Source organism: Rattus norvegicus, chromosome 2, assembly GCF_021556685.1.
Source record: "Rattus norvegicus strain SHRSP/BbbUtx chromosome 2, alternate assembly SHRSP_T2T, whole genome shotgun sequence".
NCBI classification, from domain to species: Eukaryota; Metazoa; Chordata; class Mammalia; order Rodentia; family Muridae; genus Rattus; species Rattus norvegicus.
Genome location: NC_141535.1, coordinates 182,166,666 through 182,183,981, shown reverse-complemented (window position 1 = coordinate 182,183,981; position 17,316 = coordinate 182,166,666). Strand labels below are relative to the sequence as shown.

At 41.3% G+C, this 17,316-nt stretch overlaps 1 pseudogene; it reads left to right on the top strand.

Annotated features, from left to right (window-relative positions):
* The first annotated feature begins 15,651 nt into the window (after nt 1-15,651).
* Nucleotides 15,652-16,728, top strand: Tdpoz1-ps21 (TD and POZ domain containing 1, pseudogene 21; annotated as a pseudogene).
* The last annotated feature ends 588 nt before the right edge of the window (nt 16,729-17,316 follow it).

Genomic DNA, 17,316 nt, shown 5'->3' with positions numbered 1-17,316 from the left:
ATTCAAACCAAGAAAACAGGTCTTTAAAAAAAAGGTAAGACAAACCAAATGATATTCTGCTCTACTCATTAATAAGTAGCCATAAATGAGTCACCATCAGAGAAGCTTCCTCCTGCAGCAGGTGGGAATATATTCAGAGTCCTAAAACAATATATTATAACGAGAGAGAGAGAGAGAGAGAGAGAGAGAGAGAGAGAGAGAGAGAGAGAGAGAGGATATGAATCTCCATCAGATTTCAGGGAAGACTGCAGAAGAGGAGGCAAAATAAGTGTAGGAAGAGGGGATGGAGGATACTAGTAGAACAAGACCCTCTGAGTCGACTAAGTAAGGTACATAAGACAGCCATGGTTTCTATTTTTTTTAATCTTTATTAAATTGAGTATCTCTTATTTACATTTCGATTGTTAATCCCCTTCCCTGTTTCCTGGCCAACATCCCCCTAACCCTTCCCACTCCCCTTCTCTATGGGTGTTCCCCTCCCCATTCTTCCCCCATTACCACCCTCCCCCCAACAATCACATTCACTGGGGGTTCTGTCTTGGCAGGACCAAGGGCTTCCTCTTCCAATGGTGCTCTTACTAGGCTATTCATTGCTACGTATGCAGTTGGAGTCCAGGGTCAGTCCATGTATAGTCTTTGGGTAGTGGCTTAGTCCCTGGAAGGTCTGATTGGTTGGCATTGTTGTTCATATGGGGTCTCAAGCCCCTTCAAGCTCTTCCAGTCCTTTCTAAGATTTCTTCAATGAGGGACCCATTCTCAGTTCAGTGGTTTAATGATGGCATTCGCCTATGTATTTGCTGTATTCTGGCTGTGTCTTTCAGGAGAGATCTACATCCAATTCCTGTCGACCTGCACTTCTTTGCTTCATCCATCTTATCTAGTTTGGTGGCTGTATATGTATGGGCCACACGTGGGGCAGGCTCTGAGTGGGTGTTCCTTCTGCCTCTGTTCTAAACTTTGCCTCCCTATTCCCTCCCAAGAGTATTCTCGTTCCCTTTAAAGAAGGGAACACTTTAAAGAAGGAGTGAAGCATTCACATTTTGGTCATCCTTCTTGAGTTTCATGTGTTCTGTGCATCTAGGGTAATTGGAGCATTTGGGCTAATATACACTTATCAATGAGTGCATACCATGTGTGTTTTTCTGTGATTGGGTTACCTCACTCAGGATGATATTTTCCAGTTCCATCCATTTGCCTATGAATTTCATAAAGTCCTTGTTTTTGATGGCTGAGTAATATTTCACTGTGTAGATGTACCACATTTTCTGTATCCATTCCATGGTTTCTAAGTCCACTTTGAGAACTGTGACACAGTGAAGGAGAGACAAAGATGGATTAGGGATCATCATGGAGTGGAGGGTAATCAAGAGAGTACAATATTTCTGTGAGAAGGTGGCCTAACTGGTATTCTCATGGCATGGCCTTCATGGCCTCCATTCCAGCAAGGAAACTACCCCAGAGTAAGAGGCTTGTACACAGAAACAAGGAGAAAAGAGGGGATGGGGATACTGTTTCGAAGTGGGGCAAGTGAGGTGACTTTTACTGACTGCCTCTATTTTATTAGGAGTTATGTTTGTCTAATTGAACATCTCCCTGTGATTTGACCTTGATAAGTGTTACCAATCAAGAAAACTATCACATAACTTTAAATTTTCCAAGGTGGTAATGCACAGTTTGCCAAAGTGTGACCTTGTGAGCCTCTGGGTTTTCTGTGTCTGTTATGTCTCACCTTTAATTTCTGATTATGTGAATTTGTATATTCTCTCTGCACTTTTGTTAATTTGGATAAGGATGCATTAATCTTGTTTTCTTAAAAAAAACTTTCTTAATTTCATTAATTCTTTGCATGGAAATTTTAAGGTTCTCATTTCCAGAATTTCCTCAGTATGTATTTGCTTATCAATTCTATTTACATTCTCGGGCCTTAAATTTTTTTCATTTCCTTCCACTATTTCCTCCCACCCCCCAGATTTTGTTAATGGATTTCTTTCTTTCCTCACAGTTAGTATGTGGTATCATGGATTTTTCAGGGATTTCTTCATTCTCTCCCTATTTACCTCTGTTACCTTCACTCATATTGTTTTAAAGTCTTTTCTTTTTGTATTTCAGTCATACTGGAATTTTTGGGGACTGCTGTGTTAGGATTACTCTGGATGTTATTGTTTTATTTATGCTAATATCTAAGATACTGGGCTTGCAATGATTAAAGATTTATATTCTAATTTCTACATTTGTCTGGGACAAGTTACACCTCTATTCCTTGTCTCCTGTTTCCACTATGAATTTTTGAAGAGTGTGATTGTGGTGTGTTGTCTTAGCTAAGGTTTTATTGCTGTGAAGAGGCATCATGACCAAAGCAATTTTCATGAAGGCAAACATTTAGCTGGGGCCAGCTTGCCCTTTTGAAGGTTCAGTCCATTATCATCATGATAGGGAACATGCCGTCATTTAGGTAGGCTTGGTGCTGTAAGATCCAACAGCAGTAAATCTTGATCAAAAGGTGACTCTAACTTAGAGCCTCATGGCCCAAGCTGCCCATTGCTGCTGCTTGCTGGGATTAGAACATGCTGCCTTGGATCTATTATTACAACGTTTACTGCCTAGGCTTGGCTGTCTTAGAACTTTTTCTGTAAACTCACCTTGGACTCAGATATACATGCCTCTGTTTCTTGAATGCTGGGATTAAAGCCCTGTACTACTTAGGTCTACATCTAATTGTCTCTTTACATTTTTACAATATCTTTTTAAATTCTGGATTGTAGTTCATTCTAGATGTAGTCAAGTTGACAACTGAGAACAGCCATCACTGCTGCCAGACAGGAACTTTTCTTTGGACCCAACAGGTTTGGCTACTGGTGGTTTCAGATTTCTTTTAACAGGGAACTGACACTTAGGAATGCACATAAGTTAGAAGTCTAAAGAGGCTCACAGGAGGGAGGAGATTCCACCAGAATCTGCTTATTTTGTCTCCTTGGAATTGAGGTAGGTAGTAGAAAGACGTTACCCCAGAAATTTTCCTATAGAGTGGGAAATAGACTAGTAGTTGTAGAGATACAAGAACTGAAAGAAACAGGACAACCTACAAGCAGTTTCCATGCTTCCCTGTAAGTTTGTTCAGTGAGTTATCAGTGAGTGCATGCTGAAGTTAGATGGTAGCATACAGCAAGGGATTAGGGGGAGGGAGCTTTAAAAGGAATTGTCTGTGGGACTCACAGGAGATGTAGGCAAGCAGAAAGGAAGGCTACAGCTGGTATAATGATACAGGTGTATAGATGACACTAAGGGGTTGAAGTTGGCATAGAGGAAAAAGTGATGATTTTCTAAAATTTCCATCCTATTTCCCTGGCTGTTCTTTTGCTGTGTTTTTCTGAATGCATGCTTTGGTTTGAGGAAGAAATGATGGGCTGAGATGGGGAAAGGAAGATTGGGGCAAAAGTTCTTTGTGATCCATTGAGGTTGTCACTTTAGTAAGTAAAAGCACAACAGATTTCCTGCCAAAAGCTTGGAATGAGAATAGAAAAATTGTAAGTGGGGGAGTAAAGGAGAGGTATGAATCTGCCTTTAGCCTTCTGTTACCAGGGGAAGAGTGGCACTTGTGTTAGCATGGGTGCATACTTGGCTTGGGGGCTGGGACAAGACAAAGAGTTGGGGAGGGGTGTTAGAAGGGGAAGATCTGTGGGATGCACAGGATATGTATAGAATGGGCAGTGAAGACTCTAACAATGGTGTGCTACAGAGGTGGGGTTAAGATTGTGTGAATGGGTCTGTGGGAATTTAAAAGTTGATCTGTGGGCAGCCGACCTGGTTTGCTGACAGGTATGGCCTGAGCTATGGTTCTCAACTTGTGGGACCCCATCCTCTTTGGTGGTCTAATGACCCTTTCACAGGGGTTGAATATCATATATATTGTATATTAGCTATTTACAGTATGATTCATAACAGTAGCAACATTACAGTTATGTAGTAGCTACAGAGAACTTTAGTACTTCTGGTTGACCACATGAAGAACTTTATTAAGGTGTCACAGCATTAGGAAGTTTGAGAACCACTCACCTAAGTCATATGAATCTGCAATGAATCAATCCCTTCTAATTCTTTCAAAACTGATAAAGATTTTTTTGCATGCCTTGACCCACAGACACTTCTCTCCCAGGAGGAGGAGACTCCTTTCACTTTGGCCTACTCTTCCCAGACTTCAAAGGAGCATGATGGTGGAGTTCCCATTTTCCAACATTAAATGCTAAGAAAAAAGTGATAGGTTTTCTAATACTTGGAGGACAGTAAAGGGTCTACACAGACAAATGCAGCTGAGCTTGGCTAATAGGAATACACATGACTTCTCTGAACATAAACATCTCTGGAACCCACAAACTGATTTCACAAGTTTTATTTATATTATATTTTATGTTGTTAAGGACTTCTCCAGAGATCTCTATATGGCCATGGAGATCAGAAGATGGTCTCAGATCCTGTGGATCACCAGTTATAGATGGATCAAAAACTCCTCTGTGTATGCTCGTGATTGTAGGTATCATGTTATATGCAGGCAGGGACTTTAACCAGAGTTTTCTGAGAGAGCAGTATTTGCTTTTTCAGCTGAGTTTCCACAAACTGAATCTTAAAAAAAGTCTTCATTGTTTTTTCCTTCTGATGAGTAAACATGTTTGATTTTTTCTTTTCTCTGGGTCCTGGTTTCTGTTCTGCTTCGTTCAAAGCAGACAGGTTTCTCTGACGAAAGTGAGTTGGGCTTGCTTCTGGCCAGTAACTAAATTGAATCCCAGTTTCCAAGACATCAGACAAATAGCAAACAAGAACATCAACAGGGTAGATATCAGGTAGAGTTTCCCACACTCTAATGCTGCCTTTTCCCACCTGCCATTTTAACCTATTACAACTGTTTTAAGTCCAGAGCCACCATATTCTCTTCCCACAACGTCAGTGTAAATGCTCCAGCAATAGTTATCATTATCTAACCAGGTGTAATTGTTAACAATACTGGTTTTTGATTGTAGAAGTCAGCTGTAGGTCATTGTTTACCAGGTCTTAAGACAATTTAAGGTGTTTGAGTGAATGCTCCAAGAAAATACTCTGTGCAGAAGCTAGGGAGTGGAGTGCTTTAGCCACTAAGTATGGATGACACTCCACCATGACTTCCAACCCGAAGTCTTAGAGACCTAAGGCACATGAACGGAAATGAAATTCAGGGCCTGAGCCTTCAGCTGCTCTATACTTTGGAGGTCAGCCAGGATTGAGTGTGTATGCAGCATTCTCCAAAGGGAGGTTCCTGCACAGGGCATCCTCACACATGATCTTCAAATCCTCCAGACCATACCTGTCAGTAGCTGCCAGCATACCAGTGACCACGGAATGACTGTAGAAGTGTGGCAACTTTCCTGTGTAAATGAAGCCCATCAACTCTTTGAAGACTTGGGGATCCAGTTCATGGCCTCAGCTCAGTTCTTTAGGCTCTCCTGCATTTCATGTTCAAATATGGCTCTGAAAACTGGAAAACGAGCTGCTAGGATGGCCTTGCAAGCCCTGAATTCCTGGCCAGCTACCACCTGGAAGCAGTCTGTAAAGAGGGACTTCTCCCACAGCTCCCCTAGGTCATTGCCCAACATCTGCCTTGGATCCCTGATTGCAGGTGTTATGTTCTGTCCAGGCCTGCTAAAAAAGGGTCCTGATATGCTTACCTTGCAGCACAGGGTGAGCTGGTGTTCAGGAAGAAGTAGATGTCAAACACTGGGCTTGTAATATTTTCCTGAATTCCCTCCATGTAAAATGAAAAGTTGCTAATGATCCACTTGTAACAGAATTTCTGAACACTGATGTGTGTAGCCTCAGCCTTTGGCTTCAAGGTACCCTGACATTTCGGCTGGAGGTAGTGTAGAGGTTAATGTTGATCTGAGAAAAAGTACAAGTTATTTATTCTTCATCATATAGGATACAATTGTAGATCTATTTTAGACTTTACTTTCAATTTCTCCAAAATTGCTCCTTCCCCAGTGTTGGAAATGTGTATTTATGCAATTTTCTCTCCAGGTTTCAATATTTGTTTCCTAGAAGACTATACTGACATGTAGTGACTTAACTCTGTTTCCCCCTCTCTGTCTCATCTCTCTCTCTCTCTGTGTGTCTCTGTCTCTGTTCTTGCCTCTGCATGTGTATATCTCTGTGTGTATTTACTGATTCTTTGGTCAATGATAACTAGTTTTGGCCAGTCTATCCAACATTGGAAGTGTCTAGAAAATTTTATACATTCTCATTTCAAGTGTGTTGTATTAGTCAGGGTCCTATAGAAAAAGTACAGAATGAATTCCTTTATATAAATATAAAGTGGAATATGAGAATATCATGCAGGGTACTGTTATGTTAATATTACAATGGATAAAATTAGTACTAACTAATTCCATGAGGTTTGAAGTCTCAGGTGTTCTTTTTTATGTACCTAAATTCTGAAGATGGGCTTGCTAGTAAGATGAGAGCAAGCAAAGACTCAATCATTCCTTCTTCCATGTGCTTACATATGTGCTTACATAGGCCTCCAGCAAAAGGTGTGGCCCAGTTGAAGGTGTGTATTCTAGTCTCAAGATCTAGATTAAAGGTGCATTTTTCTACCTAAAGTATTGGTATTTGAAATGTATCTAATTTATTTTAAGCAAATAATTTAAATGGCATGCCCACCAGTTTTGTTCATTACTTAATTCCAGACAGGAAGAATAGCCATCACCAGTGTACTTTGCTTTCTGCGGTAAATGCTCCATAACCAAGGGGACAATGTCCATCTCTGCATGGCTATTATTTTCCCTTGGGATGGTCTTACACTGATTTTTGACATAAACATGATCAGGGAAGGAATATTTCCCTTACCTTGTCAGATGTCTGAGTGGTCACAAAATGGAGAGCAGCAGGAAATTTTCCTATATTGTGGATAGGAAGCACATCCCCAAACCTCTGAAGGTGGCTTTCTTATTTCCTGTGTGTTACTCCAATCAGACCCACAGACCTTGTGATGGCTCTGCCCAATTTAGTTGGTGATCTTGTACTTCCCCCTCAGGAATTTGTCCTTGGAAATCCCTTTTCAGAGTCACTCGAGTGTTCAGGAATACCCTAAATGCTTCTCAATTTAATCCCTTTAATTGGCAGGATTCATCTTCTCCATACCTCATAGTCTCCATTCTCTATTGGTGAGTTCTGTCCTCTTCAGATTCGGATCTGCAGTGCATGCTCTGCTGGGCCTCAACAGGGAGAGATTTTGCTGTTTGCCAATACCTGAAGCACATATTCAAAATTTATCAAATTTAGGGTTTGTAAGTACCACCCTTATGTAAAATGAAATGTAAAACTCTGCCTACCTCTCTTATCTCTCCAGTTCTTCATATCTTAGACCTACAGTCTAGAGGACACCTAAATGACTAGTGATTCAATCAGCTCAGTCACTCCCAGCTCTCCTGTATGTCTGACTCCAATGCCACGTATTCCTCAATACAGGATTAGTCAATCAATTGGTTTTGATTTTTGATTTCTCCCTTAGACTTATTGCTAGTATTAGCATCAGGGGTTCTTCGAATCCTCAAAAGACTGGAATCAGATCTTTCACCATTTTTGGACACTGGTATCTAAAATGAAGATGATTTTATCAGACTGAAAGAGCACCAGGGTGGGGAAGACCCCCACTCAAATCTCAAGACGACACAACCTTCCAAGAACTCACGAGAAACCAGTCTTAATGTAATAAACAAGAGGTGTATTTGAGGAACCAGAGCTCTGGGGACGACACGTATGTCACACAGGAGATAGAGGAGTCGACCCAGAGCCCAAATAGGGGATGGTATTTAGAGGAAAAATTAAATAGGTAGTTGGCAACAGTTACAGAAAGCAAAGCAATTTCACTCGTTTGTTTACATTGGCACACATGATCTAACTTGGGCTCAGTTCAACTCCAGGCCACCTTGCTCCTGGGGCGAGCTGACCCCAACTCTTTTTATGTTCAGCCAGGTTTTTTATGTTCAGCCAGGCCTTATCAAGCCTGGATGGTTTATGTTCAGCCAGGCCTTATCGAGGCTGGATGGTTTATGTTCAGCCAGGCCTTATCGAGGCTGGATGGTTTAAGTTCAGCCAGGCCTTATCGAAGTCAGGTGGTCTATGGTTGGACTACTTCCCCATAACATGTGCACTTTTGTGAGGTGCACTGGCCCTCACAGCCGGGTCAGTGGGGGATAGTTTAAAAATCTTTATTCTTGGGGGTTGGGGATTTAGCTCAGTGGTAGAGCACTTGCCTAGGATGCACAAGGCCCTGGGTTCGGTCCCCAGCTCCGAAAAAAAGAACCAAACAAAAAAATCTTTATTCTTTCAAGACATACCTCCAGAGGTGACAGAGCAGTTGGCTTTCTAACATGTTTGTTGTAATCATAACTATTATTCATCTGTATTTATTGTCATCTCTAAGGCTTTCTGCCTCCACATGCCAATATAGACCTAGTACTCAATGCGTCTAGCCTCCATAAATTCTATTCAAGTCCTAGAATATTTTCAGCATCTGACACTTATGTCTGAAAAAGCCACTCCTTCCTAGTTCTTTCAGAGCTCTGACTGGGTCATTTAAAACTCCTATCCAGTGTAACCGATTCAATCTGGGTTGTTGTAGTTTTTCCTGAACTGCTCTGCTTGGCCTCATATTAACTGTGACCATGTGTTCTACTCTTCTGGCTCATTCTCATTCTCTTAATCAGTATGTCTTTACCTGTGTCTCCATTGTTTTCTTCTCAACCACAGAAATTCTAGAGATTGACTTTGAAGGACATTAGAGACCTGAGTCTCTAAGTGCAAAAAGAGGCCAGTGGTCAAGGAATTTCAGAGGGTAACCAATCTGTAATCCAGATTGCCAAGATTTGTTTGATCAATTTGTTCCCAAAACACTGAGGAGGAGCTTGACACCTCCACCCCAAATGAAAACTTTTTCACCAATTTGATCATTGTGTGAATTCCAAAATTCTGTTACTTACTGAAAAAAAAAACTGATTTTATTTGTACATTGGCTCAGTTTGGGCACACGTCTTTCATCCTTCCTGCTGGAATACAGACAGACATATGTAGGTTGATGTCAATATGCGGGTGAGGACTGGTGCCAGTCAGGTCAAGGCCACGATTGGACAGTCATAAGATGGGTACAAAGTTTTTGTAAAGCAGGAGAGAAAAAGTAGGAAGGAGAATCAAGATGGAGATTGAGATGGAGAAGGATGACCAAGATCTTAGCAGTCCTGCATTGCCAAGGAAGCTGGGATAGATTTCTATAGGCAATTTTTTCTTATCTACTTAGGCAGTTTATATCCTTATCAGTTGGTTCTAAGTTTATTTTGTGGATGTATTGTGGATTGAGAATTTAGCATATAAATCTGCTTTGTTGAGTCCTAATTTTAATGGATTTTGGGAGTTTCTACTACAACTATTAGGGGGTAGGTGTTGGGTATGTAAACAAAGCAGAGGCAAAGAGTTATGAGAGAATAGCTGCCACTGAGACCTGGGGGGATCATCTAGCTTCTCAGATAAATTATTGCTAGTTCTAATTGCCCACCTAGAGCTCGAATTAGCAGGAAACAGATTGCTGGGGTACATGCAGGAAATCAGTTCTGCAATTTTATTTTTTTTATTTTTACCAGAACAGACATAACCTTAGCACGCACATTTAATTTCAAACACTGAAGGTAAACTTAGTTTCTAGAAAGAAGCACCAGTGTGTAGAGAAAGTAAAAAATCAGAGAAAGATTAGACGGAAAATGATATGTTCAACTGTTATTAGAGAGGAAAGGGAAGCTATTTAAGAGATCAGTGGAAAGAGAAAAGGAGAGGGGACAGTTTTACTGGGACAGTGGTACAGAGACCAGTTGAGGAGAGAACAAGAGAGATATGTCTAGGTAAAGACTAAACAAGCCAGAGAGTGAGGTGGAAACAGAAGATTAGAACAGATTTTCAAAGTTAGTATGAGTCCAAGTGGGCAATTCTTGGGCAGCTGAAGAAAGCCAGATTGTATCAGTTACAGTGGAGAGGAGTTTTGAGCCAGAACAAATGAAATCAGAAAGCCAAAGTTGGGTAAGAACTAGAAATTGGTGAGTTTATTCAGTCATAAGCCTCAGAAGCTGAGAACATTCTAAAGCCTAATTTGATTTGAAGGAGGCTCGAAACTTCAAGGACTAATCCTATGTCAGTACATCAGGGAGAATGTCTCATTTGCACAGTGAATAGTGCAAATAAAAGTTACTTTTACAGGAAAATATTTGAAAGTTGCCTGGACTCTCACCTCTGGAGGAAAATATGGTTAAGATATCTTCAGTTTAGATACCAATTTCTAGAAACTGTGAAAGATATCACCAGAATCTCCTCTTTCTGGGAGTTAAGATGTATGGCAGCCACCACTGATTATCTACATAGTCTCTGTCTCTCTCTCTCTCTGTCCGTCTCTCTCTGTCCATCTCTCTCTGTCCATCTCTCTCTGTCTGTCTCCATCTGTCTCTGTGTCTGTGTCTCCATCTGTCTCTGTGTCTGTGTCTCCGTCTGTCTCCGTGTCTGTGTCTGTTTCTGTGTCTGTGTCTGTCTCCGTGTGTGTGTCTGTCTCCGTGTCTGTGTCTCTGTCTGTCTCTGTGTCTCTGTGTCTCTGTCTGTCTGTCTGTCTCTGTGTCTCTGTCTGTCTGTCTCTGTGTCTCTCTGTCTGTCTGCCTGTCTCTGTGTCTCTCTCTGCCTGTCTCTGTCTGCTTGTCTCCCTCTGTAGGTCCCTCTGTCTGTCCATCCCTCTGTCTGTCCGTCCCTCTGTCTGTCAGTCCCCCTCCCTGCCTGTCTGTCCCCCTCCCTGCCTGTACGTCCCCCTCCCTGTCTGTCCGTCCCTCTCCCTGTCTGTCCGTCCCTCTCTCTGTCTCTCTATGTCTGTCTGTCTCTCTCTGCCTGTCTCTGTCTATCTCTCTGTCTGTCTCTCTGTCTGTCTCTGTCTCTCTGTCTGTCTCTCTTCTGTCTCTGTCTCTCTGTCTGTCTCTGTCTCTCTCTGTCTCTCTGTCCATCTCTCTGTCCATCTGTCTCTGTCTCTGTTTGTCTCTGTCTGTCTTTCTTTCCATCTGCCTGTCTCTGTCTCTGTTTGTCTCTGTCTGTCTCTCTGTCTCTGTCTCTCTGTCTCTGTCTCTCTGTCTCTGTCTCTCTGTCTCTCTCTCTCTATCTCTCTGTCTCTCTCTCTCTAGCTTTCTGTGTGCATTTTTCAGTTTGGTTTTATTGTAATGACTAGTTGCTTTCTGTGGTAGGAGACTACTTTTTCTGGCTAAAACACCTGTTGTCCTGCTGTCTTTTTGGATCTGGCAGGTCACCCATAAAATCACTTCTCTCCTCAACCTCTTTAAAAAAATCTTTACACCTGTCCCATTGTGTGACAGAGACTGCATGGGCAGAGCCCATGTTTCCTGCCCAGGGGTTCTCAGTTCTCCTGTAAGAAACGACTTCTACCATATAAGTGCATGCTCCTGAGAGTTAAGAAAAGAATAATTTAGATTCTGCAAAGGGGGAGGGGGTATGTTTCACAGTGATCATCTACAAGCATTTTAAATTTCAGATTAGAAAAAGGGGATCCTTCTATCGAGGCCCCCAAAGCACCAGATACAAAGTCACTGATGCTTATAGTTTGCAATAAGTCTAATGGAGGAATAAAAAATCAAAATCAATTGGTTTATCCAATTTTGAGGGATAAGCAAAATTGGAGCAAGACATACAGGAGAGCTAGGAACTGCAGAGCTGATTGAATCACTGTAATTATTTCTATGTCCTCTAGGCTGTAGGGACTCTCTAAGACATGTCAAACTAGAGAGATGAGAAATGTATCCAGAATTTTACATTTCACTTTACCTAAGGGCAGACATCCCAAATCCTACTCTTTGATATCTGATATGCTGTAGCCCATGGAAAACAGAATACCCTCTCCCATTTCAGGACCAGCAGAGCAATCACTGCAGTTCCAAATCTGAAGAGGTCAGAACTAACCTGTAGAGGATGCAGGCTATGAGGTATTGATAAGCTGAATTCTGCCAATTAAAGTGGTTGAATTGAGAAGCATTTAGGATATTCCCAAACCACATACTTAAGTGAATCTGGGAAAGAATTCCTGAAAATGCTCTGACATCCTTCCCCCTGAGGTACCAGCATTAGTATAGAATAGAGGTTATTATATAGTTTGATATATATATATATATACATATATATATAATTAGTATAGCTTTCATATAGAATAGTATTTACTTAGAGAAAGGGAAAGGTAGTTGTGTTGGGAAGAAATGGAGGCAGAAAGAAAGGAGAGAGAGAGAGAGAGGAAGAAAAGGAGGAGGAGGAAGGGGAAGGAGAAGAGGAAGAAGGGGAAGAAGAGGAAACTCCAGTAAGAGATAAAATAGAGGGGTAGGGGAGAAAGGAAGAAGGAGGTTCAAGGGAGATGACCCTGTGCCATAGCTCCCTGTACCCAGATCCCTGAGAGAGTGTTGACAAACATGAAAGCACAGGTGAGACCATCACTTCTGCTCAGAGGGACCTACCTGGAACCCTCAGGACACAGGAATGAAGAAGCAGTCTGGAACAGGATCCCTTGAGTTTCTGTCTGGACACAGAATTGATCCTGTGCCAGAGATCTCTGTTCACAAATCCTGTCAGGAGAGAGAGCTGATCTCCCAGCAGTGCTGACACACAAGCTTAGAAGAGGTTCAAGCCACTGCCAGAGAAAATTGGGGAGGCAAGAGCTGGAACTTAAGCAACTAAAACTGAGGCCTTTTGGTATCATCAGAACCCAGTTCTCTCACCACAGCAAGCCCTGCATACCCCAACACAGCAGAAAAGCAAGATTCTGACTTAAAATCTCATGATGATATTAGATGACATTGAGGACATAGATTACTCCCTTAAAGAAATACAGGACAACACAGATAAAGACATAGAAACCTTTAAAGAGGAAACATAAAAATCCCTTGAATAATTATAAGAAAATACAAACAAACAAGTGAAGGAATTGAACAAAACCATCTAGGATCTAAAAATGGAAATAGAAACAATGAGGAAATCAAAAAGGGAGACAACTTTGGCAATATAAAACCTAGGAAAGAGAGCAGGGGTTATATAAACAAGCACCACCAACAGAATACAAGAAATACAAGAGAGAATCTCAGGGTCAGAAGAAACCATAGAAAACAATGACAAGAGTCAAAATGCAAAACAAAAAGCTCCTAATCCAAAATATCCCAGAAATCCAGGACACAATGAGAAAATCAAACCTAAAGATAATAGATACGGAAGAGAGTGAAAACTCCCAACTTAAAGGGCCAGTAAATATCTTCAACAAAATTATATAAGAAAACTTCTCTAACGTAAAGTAAGAGAAGCCTATGAACATACAAGAAGCATACAGAACTCCAAATAGATTGGACCATAGATAGAAAAACAAGATATTGCATGACACAAACCAAATTTACATAATATTTTACACAAATCCAGCTGTACAAAAAATAACTGATGAAAAACTCCAACACAAGGAGTGAAATTTCACCACAGATAGAGCAAGAAAATAATCTTCTTTCAACTAACACCCCAAAAAGATAGTTACACAAACATTATTCCACCTCTACCAACAACAATAAGGACAACAGCAACAACAACAACAACAACAACAACCACCCCAGGTAACAACAATCATTGGTCCCTAATATCTCTCAACGTCAATGGAATCAATTCCCCCATAAAAAAGACATAAACTAACAGACTCGATATGTAAAGAGGAACTAGCATTTTGCTGCATGAGGAAACATACCTCACAGACAAAGATAGACATCACCTAAGAGTAAAAGGCTGGAAATAATTTTCCAAGAAAATGGTCCCAAGAAACAAGCTGGAGTAGCCTTTCTAATATAGAACAAAATCAACTTTCAACCAAAAGTTATCAAAAAAGAAGGAAGAACACTTCAAACTCAAAGGAAAAATCCTATATTAACTATCAATTCTGAATATCCAAGCTCCAAATACAAGAGCATCCACATTAATAAAGGAAACTTTACTAAAATTCTAATCACACATTTTACCACACACAATAATAGTAGGAGATTTCCCTATTCCTCTCTCATCCATGGACAGGTCATGGAAACAGACTAAACAGAGGCAAGGAAAAACTTACAGAAGTTATAAACCAAATGGATTTAACAGATGTCTACAGAACACTTCATCCTAAAACAAAAGATTCTATTTTTTTCTTAGCACCTCATGGTACCTTATCCAAGACTCACAATATAATAGGTCATAAAACAGGTCTCAACACATACAAGAAGATTGAAATAATCCCATGCTTCCTGTCAGATCACCATGGACTAGGGCTGGTATTTAATAACAACAAAAACAACAGAAATCCCACATACACATGGAAGCTGAACAATCCTCTACTCAATGATAATTTGGTCAAGGGAGAAATAAATTAAAGACTTTTTAGAGTTTAGTGAAAATGAAGGCACAGCATACCCAAAATTATGGGTCACAATTAAAGCAGTGTTAAGAGGCAAAGATATAGCTTTGAGTGTCCCAAAAAGCAACTGGAGAGCACACACTAGCAGCATGACAGCACACCTGAAAGCTCTAGAACAAAAAGAAGCAAATACACCCAGGAGGATTAGAGGGCAGGAGATAATCAAACTCAGGGCTGAAATCAATCCTGTTGAGATAAAAAGAACTATATAAAAAAAATCGCCAAAACCAGGAGGTGGTTCTTTGAGAAAATCAAGAAGATAGATAGAACAACAGTATCAATCAACACCCCATCCCCAGAGCTCTTCCCAGGGAATAAACCACCATCAAAGGTGTACACATGAATGGGATGGATGCATGGCCCCAGCTGCATATCTAGCAGAGGATGGCCATTTCAGAAATCAGTGGGAGAAGAGGCCCTTGGTCCTGTCACGGTTTGATTTCCCAGTGCAGGGGAATGACAGGGCAGGGAGGCAGGAGGGAATAGGTGGTTGAGTGGGGAAGCATTCTCATAGAAGCAGGGGAAGGGGGATTGAATAGTGTCTTTCTGGAGGGGAACCTGGTAAACAGGATAACATTTGAAATACAATAAAAATATCCAAGAAAAGGTAAAAAACCTCTATACAAAAAGGAAAGCGATTAGGGATTCAGGGAGAGTAACAGACTAAGAGGCAGAAATAGTGCTAGGGGCAGGGATAAGCAGCCACTCTACAGTGACCCACGCCTAACTTGGCAATTGGGTAGAGCCTAGATGCTAACAATAACCAAAACTCTCCTACAACTCAACACACACACATACACACATACACACACAAACACACACACACACACACACACACACACACACACACACAGAGAGAGAGAGAGAGAGAGAGAGAGAGAGAGAGAGAGAGAGAGAGAGAGAGAGATTCAACATGATTTAACAGCCTGGATTGTTTTCTTTAAAATAATGTTGAAGTCTAGACAGAACAGTTTAGCGAGACATGTTTTCAATATCATAGAAGAGACAATTTAGGAGCAATTAAAACTTAAATATAAAAAAATCACTAATTGTATCCTATAGGTTGAAGAGTAAACAATTTCTAGCTCTTATTTTCAGGTTCCAATTTTAGATCCAAAGTACCTTAGGCAGAAATGTCAGGGAACCTGGATGCCAAGAACAGGTACTACACACCGAGTAGCAGCAACCAGAAATTCTGCAACAGGTGGATGATTAGCAACTTCTCGTTTTTCCTTGAGGGAATGGTAGAATACATTACAAGTCCAGTGTTCTCATCAAAGGCCGTTGGGGGCATGGTGTTTTAATGTACACCCAAATGGGGTTGATTAAGAGGGCAAAGGTTACCTGTCACTTTACCTGATGTTGCTCAGCTCTGAAAAGAGCCCAGTTTGAGCAGACACACAGTTTGATATCTTAACTGCGAAAGGGTGGGGGAGCAATAATGCTAGGAGATCAGGTGTCTATTGTTTACTGCCACACCAATCCTATGGTTACAAAAAGTTCATCCTTTGATATTTTCTCCCTTCTCACAGTCATTTGATATTTCCAGATGACAGACTTACCCCCTCTGCAATGTGAGTGTGGTCCAAGGCTCCTTCAGCATTTCTGGACAGAACACAAGACCTGTGATCAAGGTTCCAAGGTGCACATTGTCAGATGACCTAGGTGAGCTGTGGGATAATTCCCTCTTCACAGCCTGCTGCCTGCTAGATTCTGGCCAGGAATTCAGAGCTCACAAGTTCATCCTAGCCGCTCATTCTCCAGTTTTCAGAGCCACGTTTGAACATGGCAGGAGAGCCTAAAGAAACAAGTTGAAATCTATGACCTGGATCCCCAAGTATTCAAGGAGATGATGGGTTTCATTTATACCAGGAAGGCTCCACATGTCTACAGCCTCTCCATTGTCCCTGGACTTCTGCAGCTGCTAACAAGTATGGCCTGGAATAATTAAAGGCCATAGGTAAGGATGTCCTCTGTAGGAAAATCTCTGTGAGGAGTGCTGCACACACTCTCATCCTGGCTGACCTCCACAGCACAGAGCAGCTAAAGACTCAGGCCCTGGCTTTCATTACCGTTCATGCTTCTGAGGTCTCTGAGACCTCAGGGTGAGAGTCAATGATGGAGTCACATCCCACTTGGTAGCTGAAGCATTCCACTCCCTGGCTTCTGCGAAGAGTTTTTTTCTGGGCTTTCCCTCTGAAACTACTTAACTGATATTTAATACCTGACAAGCTATGACCTACACCTGTCTTCCAATAGCAAGAACCTGTGTTGTACCCAGTGACTCCTGGTTAGACTATGGTATTGCTGGAGCATTTACACTGATACAGAAGAAGGCAGTGTGCTGTCTCAGGACTTAAAATGGCTCTAAATAAGTTGGAATGGTGGGTGGGGGAAATGACAGCACTGGATTCTGGGACACTCTACCTAACATCTACCTTTTTGGTGTTCTTGTTTGATTTTAGACTGATGTCCTGGAAGCACTGACCAAAAGTGTTTTGTCAGAGAAACCTGTTTGCATTGCACTAAGCAGAAAAGGTGACCAGGGTCTCAGAGTAAAGAAGAGGCCAAATGTATTAACAAAAGGGAAATGGAAAGAAGGCTTCGTTTTTTTTTGTTTTTTTTTTTTGCTTTTTTTTTTTTTTTTAACACTCAAGTTTGGTGCTTTACATATGCACAGCCCATGGGAAGAGTCACTCTTAGGAACTGTGGCATCTTTGGAGTAGGTGTACTCTTGTTATAGGAAGTTCATCACTGTAAGGCATGGCTTTGAGGTACTGTATATGCTCAAGTGCCCA